The sequence below is a fragment of the Myxine glutinosa genome, chromosome 2, assembly GCF_964187855.1.
Source record: "Myxine glutinosa chromosome 2, kmMyxGlut1.1, whole genome shotgun sequence".
Taxonomy (NCBI): domain Eukaryota; kingdom Metazoa; phylum Chordata; class Myxini; order Myxiniformes; family Myxinidae; genus Myxine; species Myxine glutinosa.
In genome coordinates, this window is record NC_136262.1 from 122,619,935 (window position 1) to 122,636,965 (window position 17,031).

The 17,031-nt window shown below is 46.9% G+C and overlaps 1 protein-coding gene across 2 annotated transcripts in view; it reads left to right on the top strand.

Moving 5' to 3' along the window:
* Nucleotides 1-17,031, top strand: part of LOC137412966 (RNA-binding protein FUS) — a 138,285-nt gene that overhangs the window by 69,609 nt on the left and 51,645 nt on the right. The window lies entirely within an intron of this gene.

Below are 17,031 nucleotides of genomic sequence, written 5' to 3' on the forward strand. Positions count from 1 at the left end.
TCGTTCCCAATCGCTAATTACCTCAGGACGGGCTCACCTGTGATTCGCACTTGGGACTTCAAGTTATACACCTTGCAGGCAGGTCAGCAGAAGCACGAGAAAATAAGTTGTTGATAAAGAACCTTTCGAGTCGCTAAATATCAGTAATTTATTATATTTTCCGGTTCACGATCAATGATCGATGTGTATATATATATATATATATATATATATGTTGCTCGGCTTGGCTACGCCCCTCCGGAAAGTGCGCGCTGTGTCATGCTTTTGACGTTCGCGAGACGAGGCTGAGGGCGTGCGGTGCGGCTTGAGGAGAACTCGAGAATAAACAAGAGATATCCATTTTTAAAACATTTTCGTTTAATTAACGATATCTGCCAAACCACGTGCCCTATCACAAATTCCAAAAGGACATTTCAGTAGACTGACATGCTGAACAGATCTGTGAAGTTTCCCCTCGACTGGAACAAAAATGAGGGAGGAGCTCGGTTTTAAAGGTTCATGCTTAAAAACGTCATAACTCTGAAACCATGTGACGCGTGACGTCATGCTCGCTGACTTCTTTGTTCGTCATGGGTATGCGATTCTGCCTGCAAAGTTTGGCCTCGATCTATTCAGCCGTTGCAGAGAAAAAGGGGTTTTCGTGTTTTCACGAAAAACAATATGGCGACCGAACCACGTGATCTGTGACGTCATAATTACCATTAAAATATTCTACAGACCGAGTCCCTCCTATGGTGAAAATTTGATCTCAATCAGTCCTATTATTGCAGAGAATTGGTTTTTAAAGGAAATTAAAACTTAAAAATGGCACTGAGTTAAGGATCATCAGAATTATCAGAATTCCCAAAGTTCAAAGTGCCATAACTTTGTCAAAAATGATCGAAACGTCGTGAAGTTCAAACTCGATCTGTAACTTATCATGAGGAAACCATGTGCCATGTTTGAAATCATTAGCATTAAGCGTTTAGAAATAAAGTCCGGAAAACTGTTACGGACTGACGGACTGACTGACTGACGGACGGACGGACGGACTGACTGACGGACTGACTGACGGACTGACTGACGGACTGACTGACGGACTGACTGACGGACTGACTGACGGACTGACGGACGGACTGACGGACGGACTGACTGACTGACTGACGGACGGACGGACTGACGGACGGACTGACGGAGTGCAAACCTATAGTCCCCTCTGGTGTACACCGGTAGGGGACTAATAAACGAACTACTAACTTCTAATCTGGTGTGTGGGTGTATCTACGCATGAGGGAGAACGCTATTGAAAATTGGGTAGCCACGTCAAAATCCAAGATGGCCGCCTTGCGTCTTCCACTTTGTCAACTCGCATCACTTCACCGACGGGGGACCTAGGCGTAACGCTTGTTGACTTGGTGAAGTATATGTTTCTGTTGTGTGTGTGTTGATTCAGTTTGGAATAGTAGGGTTTTTTAAAAGTGTATACAACATGTTTTAACACAATTTAGGAGTATGTGTTGTTGTGTAATTTGGACATTAGTTGAACAATCCAATGTGGATGTGCAGCATGACTGTTAACCCGCTAAAGCTTGGGCAAAAAAAAAATAAAGAACCTGGATTTCTGTTCAGGCTGGGCGATATCCCGATATTATCGGCTCAATAAGATATTTTATAAATATGGTCAAGGCGATACCACTTTTTTTTTTAACGACACTAACGCGTAACTACACCTTTTAAAAATGATACTGACACGATACTACTTTTTTTGTCCCCCGTCGCACCGCGGAGCGAAAGGGGGACTATGGTTTTCCCCTCCGTCCGTGTGTGCGTCCGTTCGTCCGTTCGTCCGTTCGTCCGTCCGTCCGTGCGTGCGTGCATACGTGCGTGCGTGCGAAAGCAAAGGACCAAATTCTAATCTGGTGTGTGGGTGCAACCCACGTCAAAATCCAAGATGGCCACCGCCATGTATGTCTGAACCTTGTGAGTGGAATATCTTGAAAAATAAGTGAAGTACCAACTTCTAATCTGGTGTGTGGGTGTATCTAGGCATAAAGAAGAACTCCATTGAAAATTGGGTCGCCACGTCAAAATACAAGATGGCCGCCACCATATATATGTCTGAACCTTGTGAGCGGAATATCTTGAAAAATAAGCGAAGTACCAACTTCTAATCTGGTGTGTCGGTGTATCGAGGCATAAGGAAGAACGCCATTGAAAATTGGGTCGCCACGTCAAAATCCAAGATGGCCGCCACCATATATATGTCGGAACCTTGTGAGCGAAATATCTTGAAAAATAAACGAACTACTAACTTCTAATCTGGTGTGTGGGTGTACGTAGTGTGTTCAAAAAGTATCCGACCTTTATTTTTCGTGTGTAAAAAAAGAAGAAGCTAGGGAGGCGTTGATTGGTGCACGTATGTAGGCGATCGTAATGCGCACGCGTGAATTTTTTCCCACCTGCAGAAGCTGTCATTCGACGGCAGACCGCCGATGAGTGAGGACATGTAAGCGAGCGCCGTCGGATTTTCGTTTTTGACAAAATGACGGAAAAACTTGAACAACGCTACTGCATCAAATTTTGTGTAAAGCTTGGCGATTCCCAAGTGGAAACGATCCGCAAGATTCAACACCGTTCATTCCATTATGAAGGAGGATTTGGGCTTCAGGAGAATCTCAGCGAAGTTCGTACCTAAGCTGCTAACGATTGAGCAGAAGCAACTCCGTTTGGAGATCGCACAGGACATGCTGGAGACTGTGAACAGCGATCCCAGCTTCCTCAACACAGTGATCACTGGCGATGAGTCCTGGGTTTATGGGTACGACCCAGAAACCAAGTTGCAGTCATCACAATGGAAGCATCCAACATCCCTGAGGCCAAAAAACACAAAATTTTATGCAGTAGCGTTGTTCAAGTTTTTCCGTCATTTTGTCAAAAACGAAAATCCGACGGCGCTCGCTTACATGTCCTCACTCATCGGCGGTCTGCCGTCGAATGACAGCTTCTGCAGGTGGGAAAAAATTCATGCGTGTGCATTAGGATCGCCTACATACGTGCACCAATCAACGCCTCCCTAGCTTCTTTTTTTTTACGCATGAAAAATAAAGGTCGGATACTTTTTGAACACAGTAGTATCTCGGCGTAAGGAAGATCGCTATTGCAAATTGGGTTGCCACCTCAAAATCCAAGATGGCCACCACCATATATATGTCTGAACCCTGTGAGCGAAATATCTTGAAATATAAACGAACTACTAACTTCTAATCTGGTGTGTGGGTGTATCTACGCATAAGGAAGATCGCTATTGAAAATTGGGTCGCCACGTCAAAATCCAAGATGGCCACCTGGCGTCTTCACTTTGTCAACTCGCATCACTTCACCGACGGGGGACCTCGGCGTAACGCTTGTTTTAAATGATACTAACGGGCTACTACTTTTTCAAATTTAATTATACTGATGTGATACTACTTTTTTTAAATGCCACTAATGTAATACTTTTTGTCCCCCGTCGCACCGCGGAGCGAAAGGGGGACTATGGTTTTCCCCTCCGTCCGTGCGTACGTGCGTAAGCGAAGGACCGAATTCTAATTTGGTGTGTGGGTGCAACCCACGTCAAAATCCAAGATGGCCGCCGCCATGTATGTCTGAACCTTGTGAGCGGAATATCTTGAAAAATAAGCGAAGTACCAACTTCTAATCTGGTGTGTGGGTGCATCTAGGCATAAGGAAGAACGTTATTGAAAATTTGGTCGCCACGTCAAAATCCAAGATGGCCACCACCATGTATATGTCTGAACCTTGTAAGCAAAATATCTTGAAAAATAAACGAAGTACCAACTTCTAATCTGGTGTGTGGGTGCATCTAGGCATAAGGAAGAACGTTATTGAAAATTTGGTCGCCACGTCAAAATCCAAGATGGCCACCACCATGTATATGTCTGAACCTTGTAAGCAAAATATCTTGAAAAATAAACGAACTACTAACTTCTAATCTGGTGTTGGTGTATCTACGCATAAGACAACAACAACACAACATGCATTTTAAAGGCCATTTTCCCTGCTAGAGTGGGGGTTAGCCTTGCGGTCCCCATGACAATCTTCTCCATTTTGCCCTATTTTCTGCATCTCTCCTTGTTAACCCCCTTGCCCGCCTTTCTTCTTCCACCATCTTTAGCCAAGTCTTTCTCGGTCTTCCCCGTCCTCTACTTCCTTCTACATTCATTTCCATCACTCTTCTCAACCAGTCACTTTCATCCTTCCTCAACACATGACCAAACCATCTCAACCTGTTCCTCTTCACAGCATCAATCACAGGCTCTTTTCCCATCATCTTTCGCAATTCATCATTTGTCTTCCTCTCTCTCAACGATACTCCGCACATCCATCGAACCATTCGCATTTCCACCCTTTCCAACCTTAGTTGCTGCTCTACGTTCATTACCCATGTCTCGCTCCCATAAATCATAACACTTCTCACACATGCAGCATACACCTTTCCCTTCAGCTTCAACGACACTCCCCTCCTCATCAGCACGCCACTCAGTTCCCGAAACTTCTTCCATGCACATCTCACTCGAGCAACCGTTGCCGAGTCTGATCCACCTTCTCCATTCAGCATGTCTCCGAGGTAGCAAAATGTTTTCACACCTTCCAGCTTCACGCTGTCTCCAAGATCCAATTCAACATTTCCTCCATCTGCAGCTCCGTCTGTGCACACCTTACATTTGAATGTAGCTGCCACACTGTTTAATGACCCTCTCAGACCACTACATTTTTGATGAACCCACTCAGCGCACATTGTACATTGAATGGAGTTCACTCCGACACCCTTCCTACACACGGCACAGGGCCACTTCCCAGTTCTTTCCACCTCACCACATGCTTTATCACTTGCCATCACCTTTGTCTTTCCGATATTCACTGTCATAGAACTTTGTTTATGACCTCGTTGGACACTCATTGAACACATGGAAACTCGCTCAGTTTAAATTTAGTTTTATTGAACTCTTGCAACGAAATAGTTATACGAAGATAGAATTATACTTTACAAATAGAACACATCACCACATGACGCGACGTTCAGCTCTCTCTCTCCTGCTGTTTCCTCCGAATGATCCCCAGTCCAGTTCTTTCCTGTTTCTCGATCAGTTCTTGGTTAAATAGAACCCTGTCCTCCTATCTCGCTCCAGTGGAATGCAAAGGTCACCCCAACGCCAGCCTTCCCGGCGCCATTTCGGACGTCTGTAACAATTATCTCTGAGCCAAGTCAACATTCCACCTCCTCCCGCATTGTCCAAGGTCACAAGGCCATTCCCCAGATGGCCGATCGCTTGCTCGAAGCTCCTGGCACCCCCTTCTTGCATGACTTTAAGGTCCTTTACATTGCAGTACAATCCAACCACCCTAACAAATATGACTTATATATTTATCTATTCTTCTTGAATGGAGTTCACTCTGACACCCTTCCTACACACAGCACAGGGCCACTTCCCAGTTCTTTCCACCTCACCACATGCTTTATCACTTGCCATCACCTTCGTCTTTCCGATATTCACCTTCAGACCTTTTGTCTCCATACATTCCTTCCACTTGTTCATCTTTTCCTTCATCAGTCCATCCATACTTTCCGCAATGAACACCAGATCATCTGCATACAACAACTCCCACGGTAAACCCTCCTTTACGTTCTGAGCCAGCACCTCCATCACAGCTACAAATAGTAGTGGACTTAGTACCGACCCCTGATGCACTCCCACCTTCACCTCAACTCACCACTGTTCCCGTCCTTCGTCCTTGCAGCTGTGCGCTCTCTCTCGTACATTGGCATCACTACTCTGATCAACCATTCTTCCACTCCTAACTTCCTCAATGCCCATGTCACTACCTCACGTGGAACCCTATCGAATGCTTTCTCCAGATCAACAAATTCAAGAAACAACTTCTTCCTCTTCTCCATGTAGTTTTCCAAAACACACCTGAACAAGCCAAAATCCTTCTGGGAGAATGTACTGTGGACATATGAGACCAAATTATAACTTTTTGGTGAAGCACATCATCTCTATGTTTACAGAAAACAAAATGAAGCCTTCAAAGAAAAGAACACCTTCCCTACAGTTTAACATGGAGGAGGTTCAGTGATGTTTTGGGGTTGCTGTGCTGCCTTTGGCACTGGTTGCCTTCAATGTGTGCATGGAATCATGAAATCAGGAGATTACCAATGCATTTTGGAGAGCAATGTTCAACCAAGTGCCTGAAAGCTGGGTCTCCGTCAAAGCTCATGGGTCTTGCAGCAGGACAATGACCCCAAATACACTTAAAAAGCACCCAGGAATGGTTCAAGACAAAACGCTGGACTGTTCTGAAGTGGCCAGCAATGAGTCGGATCTAAATCATATTGAACACCTGTGGGGAGATCTGAAAACAGCAGTTGGGAGAAGGCACCCATCAAATCTGGGAGAACTGGAGCAGTTTGCACAAGAAGAGTGGCCCAAACTGCCAGTAGAGAGGTGGAGGAAGCTCATTCATGGCTATAGGAAGCGCTTGACTGCAGTTATTTTGTCCAAAGGCTCCCAAAAAAAATTTTTCTTGTAATTTCTTGTAAAAAAAAAAAAGGTAGGTGCTACCAAATATCAAGTCTAGGGTGTCAATAATTTTGTCAATGCTATTTCTTTTTATTTTCTGATTTAAAAGGATATATTAGGTTCTGAATCAAAAACAAAGTTTCTGTGATATTAACAGTGAAATAATGAATTGTGGAGACCAAATACTTTTGTCAATTTCAACGTATTTCTCGATTAAATTTTGAGTTCGTTGAAAAACCTGCAAGGGTTCCAATATTTTTGGCCATGACTGTATATTTATATATTGTCACATCCATGGCTGATGAAAACTAGTCCTGGACAGATAGCCGAACAGTTAACTTCGAGGCGGCAGTTTGTATCTTGGCGGAATTAATTTTGGCACACGCGGGCGATGAAAACCGGGATCATACCTGTACGATGGAACCACAGGGCTTATTCCTCGATTCCACAAACAAATGTTGATCTTCCGTTTCCGGTCTTGCTGGCGATGGTTCGTATATTCTCAGCTCTCCACGCTGTCCATCGAAATCGAAGTTAAGTAATTGTTCCCATTTGTATTTTCGTTATAACTGTATTTATTTTATGGTGTATATATTGCCTCCCGACGAAGATTTTCGGTGCAAATCTTTCATACCTGTATTGAAAATCGTGTTAATTCGTGTCGTGTCTTGAGGCCTTGTACAGTGTACACTGTACAAACTTGAGGCTTTGTTTTTCTCTCAGCGGTCCGTCGTTTGTGATCCAATAACTTTCGTTCTCTGTTTTCCCAGTCTTTTCACCCCATAGCCTACTTCCTTATGTAAATCTCAACTCAAAAAAAACAAAAAAAAAACATTTCCTTCCTTGTTCTCATTCGTTTATTCATTCTTATTCGTTCGTTCGTTCTTCGACCACGTGTTTCTCCCCCATTTCCCCAGATAGATTGTCAAATTTCAACTCGTTATTTTATCGTCCATGCGTTATTGTTTGATTATAGTTAGTTTTGGTTTGAATTTCCTGTAACTCGTAATTAATTAATCGTGTTCTGCTCCTCATGTGCAGTCAAAGCGGCCTTGTAGTTGTACCCCCGTCGGGGTTTGTTAACTTAAGCGTGTTTTGCTTGGCTCTTAGTTTCTTCCCTTCTACCCCGAACATAATACTCTGTCTAACGTTCTAAATCCCCACCCACCCACCCCCCCCAAAAAAAAACAACAAAAAAAAACATTTATTTTCCTTTCTCCACGTGTACTGTTGTCTCATCCTGTATTTTCTGTCCAGGTGTGCTGTTCGCCCCACCCCCATTATCTCCTTGCCATCCACCGTTTGCCCTGTTCACGTGACTCGTGGTGGTCCCTCTCGGCTCTCCCCCCGTTGGTATTTTGTGCATATAAGATTGTTCACGGTTCTGTTTAAATATTATTTAAATATGTTTAACCTTTCTCCTTCAGTGTTTTACTCAGTGGTATTTTACAACACGCTGTTTTTCTTCCTATTGAAAAGGCTTTTCTCAATTTCCTCTCCAACTCATTCCACTTCAAAAAAAAGAAATTCAATACCTTATACGTCTCCCTCACTACATGGTCTAAATTCACATTCATTCCATCCCTCCTCCATCGTTCTGAATCGGATTGCTAACTTGAAAATCACAACAAACCCAATTTGTTTTCAATGTTCGTCTTTCATTAATCATCCACTTTCTAACCGCCCCTCTTGCCCCTCCCATCCAAATCCCCCCCTTGCACCTACACTCTTAAACTCCCCCCTTGCCCCTCCACTCTTAAACTCCCCCCTTGCCCCTCCACTCCTGAACTCCCCCCTTGCCCTTCCCCTCCTAAACTCCCCCCTTGCCCCTCCCCTCCAAATCCCCCCCTTGCCCCTCCACTCCTGAAATCCCCCCTTGCCCCTCCCCTCCAAATCCCCCCCCTCGCCCCTACATTCCTAAACTCCCCCCTTGCCCCTCCACTTCTAAACTTCCCCCTTGCCCCTTCCCTCCTAAACTCCCCCCTTGCCCCTCCCCTCCTAAACTCCCCCCTCACTCCTCCCCTTCAAAACTCCCCCCCAACCCCTCCCATTCAAATCTCCCCCCATACCATTCCTCTCCAATTCTCCCTCCTCCCCCCTCCTCCTCAAAGCTGCCTCCTCCCCACTTCGTCTCCCTTCTATCTCATACCTCCACCCCCCCTAGCCTTCTACTTTCCTCTGCCCCCCCCTCAAACAACCCCTCACTGTGCCTCATCCCTTCACCATCAAACCTTTCATCCTCCTCATCCTTCCCTTTCTTGGAACTCTTCTGCAATCTCTGACACACTATCAACTGCTCTCCCTACCTCCCCCTCTCATCCTTCATCTTACCCTACTCCTCCCCTCCCCTGTCCTGTACCCGATGCTCCCCCTCTCTCTTCATTAACGGTATGGACCTCAAACATCCGGGGCCTTCGCTCAAACCTGACTGATCTCTCCATACAGGTTGCTTCTGACAATCCAGACTTGATCTGCTTAACAGAGACTTTCCTCCTTCAAGATGTCTCTGATTCCTTAATATCTCTTCCTGGTTACTCCCTCCTCCGGTATGATAGACCTGAGCCTCGGCCTGGTGGTGGGGTGGCTATTTTTTATCAAAAACTCTCTTCCTCACTCTCCTTGCACTGCCCTCTCTCCTCCTCACCCCCAGGAGTACCTCTGGCTACGGCTTCCTCTCCGCTCCCACCTTTTGTTCATATGTGTTCTGTACCGTCCCTCAAACAGTGATGACTCAATCTACATTTCACTGTCTGACAACATGGACCAACTTCTATCCACTCATCCCAACTCTCTCTTCCTCATATGTGGTGACTTCAACTGTCATCATGCCACCTGGTTGGGTGTGAGTTCCTCTCTCACTAGTCATGGCACCTCAGCAAAGGACTTCTGTGACTCACTGGGATTGACACAATCTGTCAATTTCCCGACCCGGATCTCAGCCAATGGAGTATCTTCTCTTCTAGACTTGGTTATGACAAACTTCCCTGCTAATGTCTGCTGCTCTTCTTCTGCTCCAATCGGTTCTTCTGATCATGTGCTTGTCAAAGTGGACATCTCTCTGGCCATTCTCAGAGAGCCTCCTCAGCGTCGACGAGTCTGGCATTTCACTCAGGCCGACTGGGACGGTCTTCAAGCAGCCATCAATCGTCTGGATTGGTCTTCCGTCTCCACTGCCTCTGACATCAATTCTTCCTGGGAATTCTTCCAAAGCAAACTGATCTCATGCACAGATTTATCCCATCTCGCCTTCAGTTGTCTTACCCTTCCTCCCGTCCATGGTACACTGAATCTTGTGGTGAGGCAGTTGCCCTGGAACAACTTGCCTTTGCCTCTTGGAAGGCTAATCCAACTGAAGGCAATCTCAGTTCCTTCCACCAAGCTCAGAACAAGTGTGTGTCTACCCTCAGGAGTGCCAGGAAGCACTATCTCTCCTCACTCAAGAATGAACTCTCAAACCTGTCTCCTTCCTCCAAATCCTGGTGGCGTCTGGTCAAATCCGTTTCTGGTGTTTGTTCCCCCTCCATCCCCTCCCTTACCTCAAATGGCCACACAGTTGACATCGCACGTGACAAAGCCGAATGCCTCAACTCTGTGTTTGCCTCAAAATCCTTAGTCCCAAACCCATCTCTCTCTGTTCCCACCTTTCCCAGTCGAACCCAACTGCTCCTGGACTCTGTGTCCTTCTCTCCTGACAAGGTGGAGGAGTTTTTGTCAAACCTCGACTCTGATTCTGCAACTGGACCAGACGGCATCAGCCCACGGGTCCTAAAATCCTGCTCTGCCGCTCTATCTCACCCTCTCTGTTCTTTTCACCCTATCTTTTGCTCAAGGTCATCTGCCATCTGCTTGGAAATCAGCCAACATCACCGCTTTGCACAAAAAAGGTGCAAAAACAGATCCCAGCAACTACAGACCAATCAGCCTTCTCCCAATTATCAGCAAAGTCATGGAATCCATCATTGCTTCAGATATGAAATCTTTCCTCTTCTCCAATGGCTTGATCTCTGATCATCAATTTGGTTTCAGACCTGGTCACTCTACTCTGGACATGCTGCTTCTGCTTTCTCAACAATGGATGGAGGTCCTCAACGCCAAACAGGAAATTAGAGCTGTCTCCCTTGACATTTCACGTGCCTTCGATACGGTCTGGCACCCTGCTCTGCTCACCAAACTCTCCTCCTTTGGTATCCATGGAAATCTCCACGCATGGCTGGCGGACTTCCTCTCTGGTCGTAGTCAACGTGTGGCCCTGAATGGGTTTCTCTCATCTCCACTTCCTGTTCAGGCTGGAGTTCCCCAAGGTAGTGTTCTGGGCCCTGTGCTTTTTCTGGTCTTCATCAATGATCTCTCTGACTCTCTTGAAAATCCTCTCTATCTCTTTGCTGACGACTCTACTCTCTGTCGCTCCATTCCTCATCCCTCAGATCGGCAGTCTGCAGCCTCCTCACTCTCTGCAGACCTGGACAAAATCACAGACTGGGCAAACAAATGGAACATGTCTTTCAATCCTGATAAATCTCACACTCTTACGATGTCTCTCCGAAAAGACCGACTGGAAAACCCTCCCATCCACTTTCTGAATAATCCTCTCCACTCAAGCTTTTGAGTTCTGTCACTCAAGCTTTTGGGTCTCACTATTTGCCATGATCTTTCCTGGGAAAACCACATTTCAAATCTGGCCTCCAAAGCCAGTCTCCAGCTCCAAAGCCTCCAACTGGGCATCTTCCGTCGTGCGAAGTCCTTCCTTGGCACACCTGAGCTCCTCACCACATACAAGGCTTTCATCCGCAGCTCTATGGAATACTGCTCTCCCCTCTGGTCTGGTGCTCCTGCCTCACACCTAGCCCGTCTTCACGCTGTTGAAACCAAAGCGTTCAGAATCATTGGAATCTCCCGCGATGAAGCTAACTCCAAGGGCCTTTCACTCACTCACCGCAGGCAGGTTGGTGGTCTTTCCGTCTTCTACCGACTCCTCTCTGGCCTTGCCCCCCCAGCCCTCTCTGGGCTATGTCCCCCAAATATTCCTACAGGTCGCACAAGATCTGCCTGTAACCCTCTTATGGTTAAACTGCCAAAATCAAGACTTTCTGCTCACCTTCACTCCTTCATTCCTCTTTTCTCCCGCCTCTGGAACAAACTCCCTCACTCTCTTCAATCCCCCACTCCACCCTCCAGGTCTTTAAAACAGCTGTTCACCACCATCTCTTATCCTCCCCCATCCAAAACCTTGATCTTTTCTACCCCCGCTAATTTCGGTCCCCTTGTGTTTTATACCTCTCCCCCCCCCCCCCTCCCCTTCCCACGCCTCCTGCCCCCAAGCCCTCTCCCTCCCACACTTCTCCCTGCTCTCAAATGTCGTGGTTGTGTGCTTCCCCTTCTCTCCCCATCTTGTCTTCCGCTCCCTCTTTTTGTATATTTTGTTTGTCTGGTTGATTTGTTTGTGAAATAAATGTTCGCTCTTTCACGAGCCTCGATTCAGTATACAAAAAAAAAGAAAAAAAAAAAGGAAAAAAAAAAAGGAGGGTTGCAGGCAGATCTTGTGCGACCTGTAGGAATATTTGGGGGACAGAGCCCAGAGAGGAGTCCGTAGAAGACGGAAAGACCACCAACCTGCCTGCGGTGAGTGAGTGAAAGGCCCTTAGAGTTAGCTTCATCGCGGGAGATTCCAATGATTGTGAACGCTTTGGTTTCAACAGCGTGAAGTCGAGCTGGGTGTGAGCAGGAGCACCAGCCCAGAGGGAGAGCAGTATTCCATTGAGCTGCGGATGAAAGCCTTGTATGTGGTGAGGAGCTCAGGTGTGCCAAGGAAGGACTAGGCACGACGGAGGATGCCCAGTCGGCGACTGGCTTTGGAGGCCAGATTTGAAATGTGGTTTTCCCAGGAAAGATCATGGCAGATAGTGAGACCCAAAAGCTTGAGTGACAGAACTTCTTGGAGAGGATTATTCAGAAAGTGGATGGGAGGGTTGTCCAGTCAGTCTTTTCGGAGAGACATCGTAAGAGTGTGAGATTTGTCAGGATTGAAAGACATGTTCCACTTGTTTGCCCAGTCTGTGATTTTGTCCAGGTCTGCAGAGAGTGAGGAGGCTGCAGACTGCCGATCTGAGGGATGAGGAATGGAGCGACAGAGAGTAGAGTCATCAGCAAAGAGATAGAGAGGATGTTCAAGAGAGTCAGAGAGATCATTGATAAAAAAAAAAAAAGCACAGGGCCCAGAACACTGCCTTGGGGAACTCCAGCCTGAACAGGAAGAGGAGATGACAGAAACCCATTCAGGGCCACACGTTGACTACGACTGGAGAGGAAGTCCGCCAGCAATGCGTGGAGATTTCCATGGATACCAAAGGAGGAGAGTTTGGTGAGCAGAGCGGGGTCCCAGACCGTATCGAAGGCACGTGATATGTCAAGGGAGACAGCTCTAATTTCCTGTTTGGCATTGAGGACCTCCATCCATTGTTGAGAAAGCAGAAGCAGCATGTCCAGAGTAGAGTGACCAGGTCTGAAACCAAATTGATGATCAGAGATCAAGCCATTGGAGAAGAGGAAAGATTTCATATCCGAAGGAATGATGGATTCCATGACTTTGCTGATAATTGGGAGAAGGCTGATTGGTCTGTAGTTGCTAGGATCTGTTTTTGAACATTTTTTGTGGAAAGTGGTGATGTTGGCTGATTTCCAAGCAGATGGTAGATGACCTTGAGCAAAAGAGAGGGTGAAGAGAACAGAGAGAGGGAGTGAAAGAGCGGAAGAACATGATTTTAGGACCCGTGGGCTGATGCCGTCAGGTCCAGTTGCAGAATCAGAGTCTAGGGTTGACAGAAACTTTTCCACCTTGTCAGGAGGAAAGGAAACAGAGTCCAGGAGCAGCTGGGTACGACTGGGTGCGGTGGGTACAGAGAGGGATGGGTTTGGGACACAAGATTTAGAGGCAAACACAGAGTTGAGGCATTCAGCTTTTTCACGTGCGGAGTCAGCCGTGTAGCCATTTGAGGTGAGGGAGGGGATGGAGGGGGAACAAACACCAGAAACAGATTTGACCAGATGCCACCAGGATTTGGAAGAGGGAGACAGATAACAGAGTTCGGTCTTGAGAACGGAGAGATATTGTTTCCTGGCTCTCCTGAGGGTGGACACACTTGTTTCGGGCTTTGTGAAAGGAAATGAGATTTCCTTCCGTTGGATTTGCTTTCCAGGAGACGAAAGCAAGTTGTTTCTGGGCAACAGCCTCACCACAAGATTCCGTGTACCATGGACGGGAGGAAGGGTATGACAACTGAAGACGAGATGGGATAAATCTGTGCATGAGAGAGAGCAATTTACTTTGGAGAAATTCCCAGGATGAGTTGATGTCAGAGGCGGTAGAAATGGGAGACCAGTCCAGATGATTGATGGCTGCTTGAAGACCGTGCCAGTTGGCCTGAGTGAAATGCCAGACTCGTCGATGCTGAGGAGGCTCTCTGAGAATGGTCAGAGAGATCTCCACTTTAACAAGCACATGATCAGATGAGCCGATTGGAGCAGAAGAAGAGCAGCAGACATTTTCAGGGAAGTTAGTCATAACCAAGTCCAGAAGAGAAGATGCTCCGTTGACTGAGATCCGGGTCGGGAAATTGACAGATTGTGTCAGTCCCAGTGAGTCACAGAAGTCCTTTGCTGAAGAGCCATGGCTGGTGAGAGAGGTACCCACACCCAGCCAACTGGCATGGTGACAATTGAAATCACCACATATGAGGAAGAGAGAGTTGGGATGGGTACATAGAAGTTGGTCCATATTATCAGACAGCGAGATGTAGATGGAGTCATCACTGTTTGGTGGACGCCCGGACGGTACAACATACATATGAACAAAAGGTTCACGAACAATTTAGAGAGCGAAGGGGAAGCCGTAGCCAAAGGTATTCCTGGGGGTGAGGTGGAGAGAGGGCAGTGTAGGGCGTGTGAGGAAGAGAGATTTTTATAAAGATAGCAACCCCACCTCCAGGTCGAGGCTCAGGTCTATCATACCGGAGGAGGGAGTAACCTGGGACAGATACCAAGGAATCAGAGACATCGTGAAGGAGGAAAGTTTCCGTTGAGCAGATCACGTCTGGTTTGTCAGAAGCAACCTGTATGGAGAGATCAGTCAAGTTTGAGTGAAGGCCCCGGATGCTTGAGGTCCATACCGTTAATGAAGAGGAAGGGGGAGCATCGGATACAGAACGGGGGGGGGGGGGGGTGGGGGGGGGGGGTAGGGTAAGATGTGGAAGAGGAGGAAGTGGTAGGGAGAGCTGTTGAAGGTGTGTCAGAGATTTCAGAATAGCTTGGAGAAAGGGAAGAATGGGGCGGACAAAAGGTTTGATGGTGATTGGGTGAGGCACAGTGAGGTGTTATTTGAGGAGGGGGAAGAGCGAGGCAGAAGGTTGGGGGAGATGAAAGTGAAAGTTGGAGGGGGAAGAAGCGGGGAGGACGCTTTGAGGAGGATTAATCACCAAAATTAATTAATCACAAAAAAAAAACGTACATATAAAACATATGATAAAGGGAGCAGGAGACAAGATGGGGAGAGAGGGAAGCACACAAGTAAAACAGGAGAGAACAAGACATCAGGAGATCTGTGGGAAGGAGAGGGCTTTGGGGGGGGGGGGGGGGGAGGAGGCCATGGGAAGGGGGAGGAGGGGGTTGGAGAGGTATAAACCACATGGACACTGAGGACTTCCAAGAAAGAAGTCGGCATTTCAAAATAGTGGATCTGGGATGAATTAACGGGGGTAGAAAAGATCAAGGTTTTGGATGGGGGAAGATGGTGGTGAACAGCTGTTTTAAAGACCTGGAGGGGGGAGTGGTGAGGTGGTTTGAAGAAAGTGAGGCAGTTTGTTCCAGAGGTGGGAGGAAAGAGGAATGAAAGAGTGAAGGTGATTAGAGAGTGTTGATTTTGGTAGTTTAACGAGAAGAGGGTTGCTGGCAAACCCCCCCCCCCCCCTCTTCCTATGCCTCCTCCCCCCAAGCCGTCCCTTCCACACATCTCCCTGCTCTCAAATGTTGTGTTTGTGTGCTTCTGCTTCTCTCCCCATCTTGACTTCCGCTCCCTCTTTGTATATATTTTGTTTGTCTGGTTGATTTGTTTGTGAAGTAAATGTTAGCTCTTTCAGGAGCCTCGATTCAGTATACAAAAAAAAATAAAATAAAATAAATATTGTGCGCCCTGAAGGAATATTTTGGGGACAGAGCACAGAGAGAGCTGGGGGAGCGAGGCCGGAGAGGAGTCGGTAGAAGACAGAAAGACCACCTTTGTTGATGTTCGACTGCAGGTGGCACAGGATTGTGAAATTTATTGGTTCCATGGCTTCCCATTCGTCGTTTTTTGTCCCCCGTCGCTCAGCGGAGCGAAAGGGGGACTATGGCTTTCCCCTCCGTCCGTGTGTCCGTCCATCCGTCCGTCCGTGTGTGCGGGCGTGTGTGCGTGCGTGCGTAAGCGAAGGACCGCATTCGAATTTGGTGTGTGGGTGCAACCCACGTCAAAATCCAAGATGGCCGCCGCCATGTATGTCTGATGCCATGTATGTCTGAACCTTGTAACCTGCATATCTTGAAAAATAAGCGAAGTACCAACTTATAATTTGGTGTGTGGGTGTTTCTCGCCATAAGGAAGAACGCTATTGAAAATTGGGTCGCCACGTCAAAAGCCAAGATGGCCGCCGCCATTTATGTCTGAAACTTGAGATGAATATCTTGAAAAATAAGCAAAGTACCAACTTCTAATTTGGGGTGTGGGTGTATCTCGGCATTAGGAAGAACGCGATTGAAAATTGGGTAGCCACGTCAAAATCCAAGATGGCCGCCACCATATATATGTCTGAACCTTGTGAGTGAAATATCTTGAAAAATAAGCGAAGTACCAACTTCTAATCTGGTGTGTGGGTGTATCTAGGCACAAGCAAGAACGCTGTTTAAAATTGGGTCGCCACGTCAAAATCCAAGATGGCCGCCGCCATGTATGTCTGATGCCATGTATGTCTGAACCTTGTAACCTGCATATCTTGAAAAATAAGTGAAGTACCAACTTCTAATCTGGTGCGTGGGTGTATCCAGGCATAAGGAAGAACGCTATTGAAAATTGGGTCGCCACGTCAAAATCCAAGATGGCCGCCGCCATGTATGTCTGAACCTTGTGAGATGAATATCTTGAAAAATAAGCGAAGTACTAACGTCTAATCTGGTGTGTGGGTGTATCTCGGCATAAGGACGAACGCTATTGAAAATTGGGGCGCCACGTCAAAATCCAAGATGGCCGCCACCATATATATTCCTGAAACCTGAGCGAAATATCTCGAACAATAAGCGAAGTACCAACGTCTAATCTGGTGTCTGGGTGTATCTATTGGGTCGCCACGTCAAAATCCAAGATGGCCGCCGCGATGTATGTCCGAACCTTGTGAGATGAATATCTTGAAAAATAAGCGCAGTACCAACTTCTAATTTGGTGTGTGGGTGT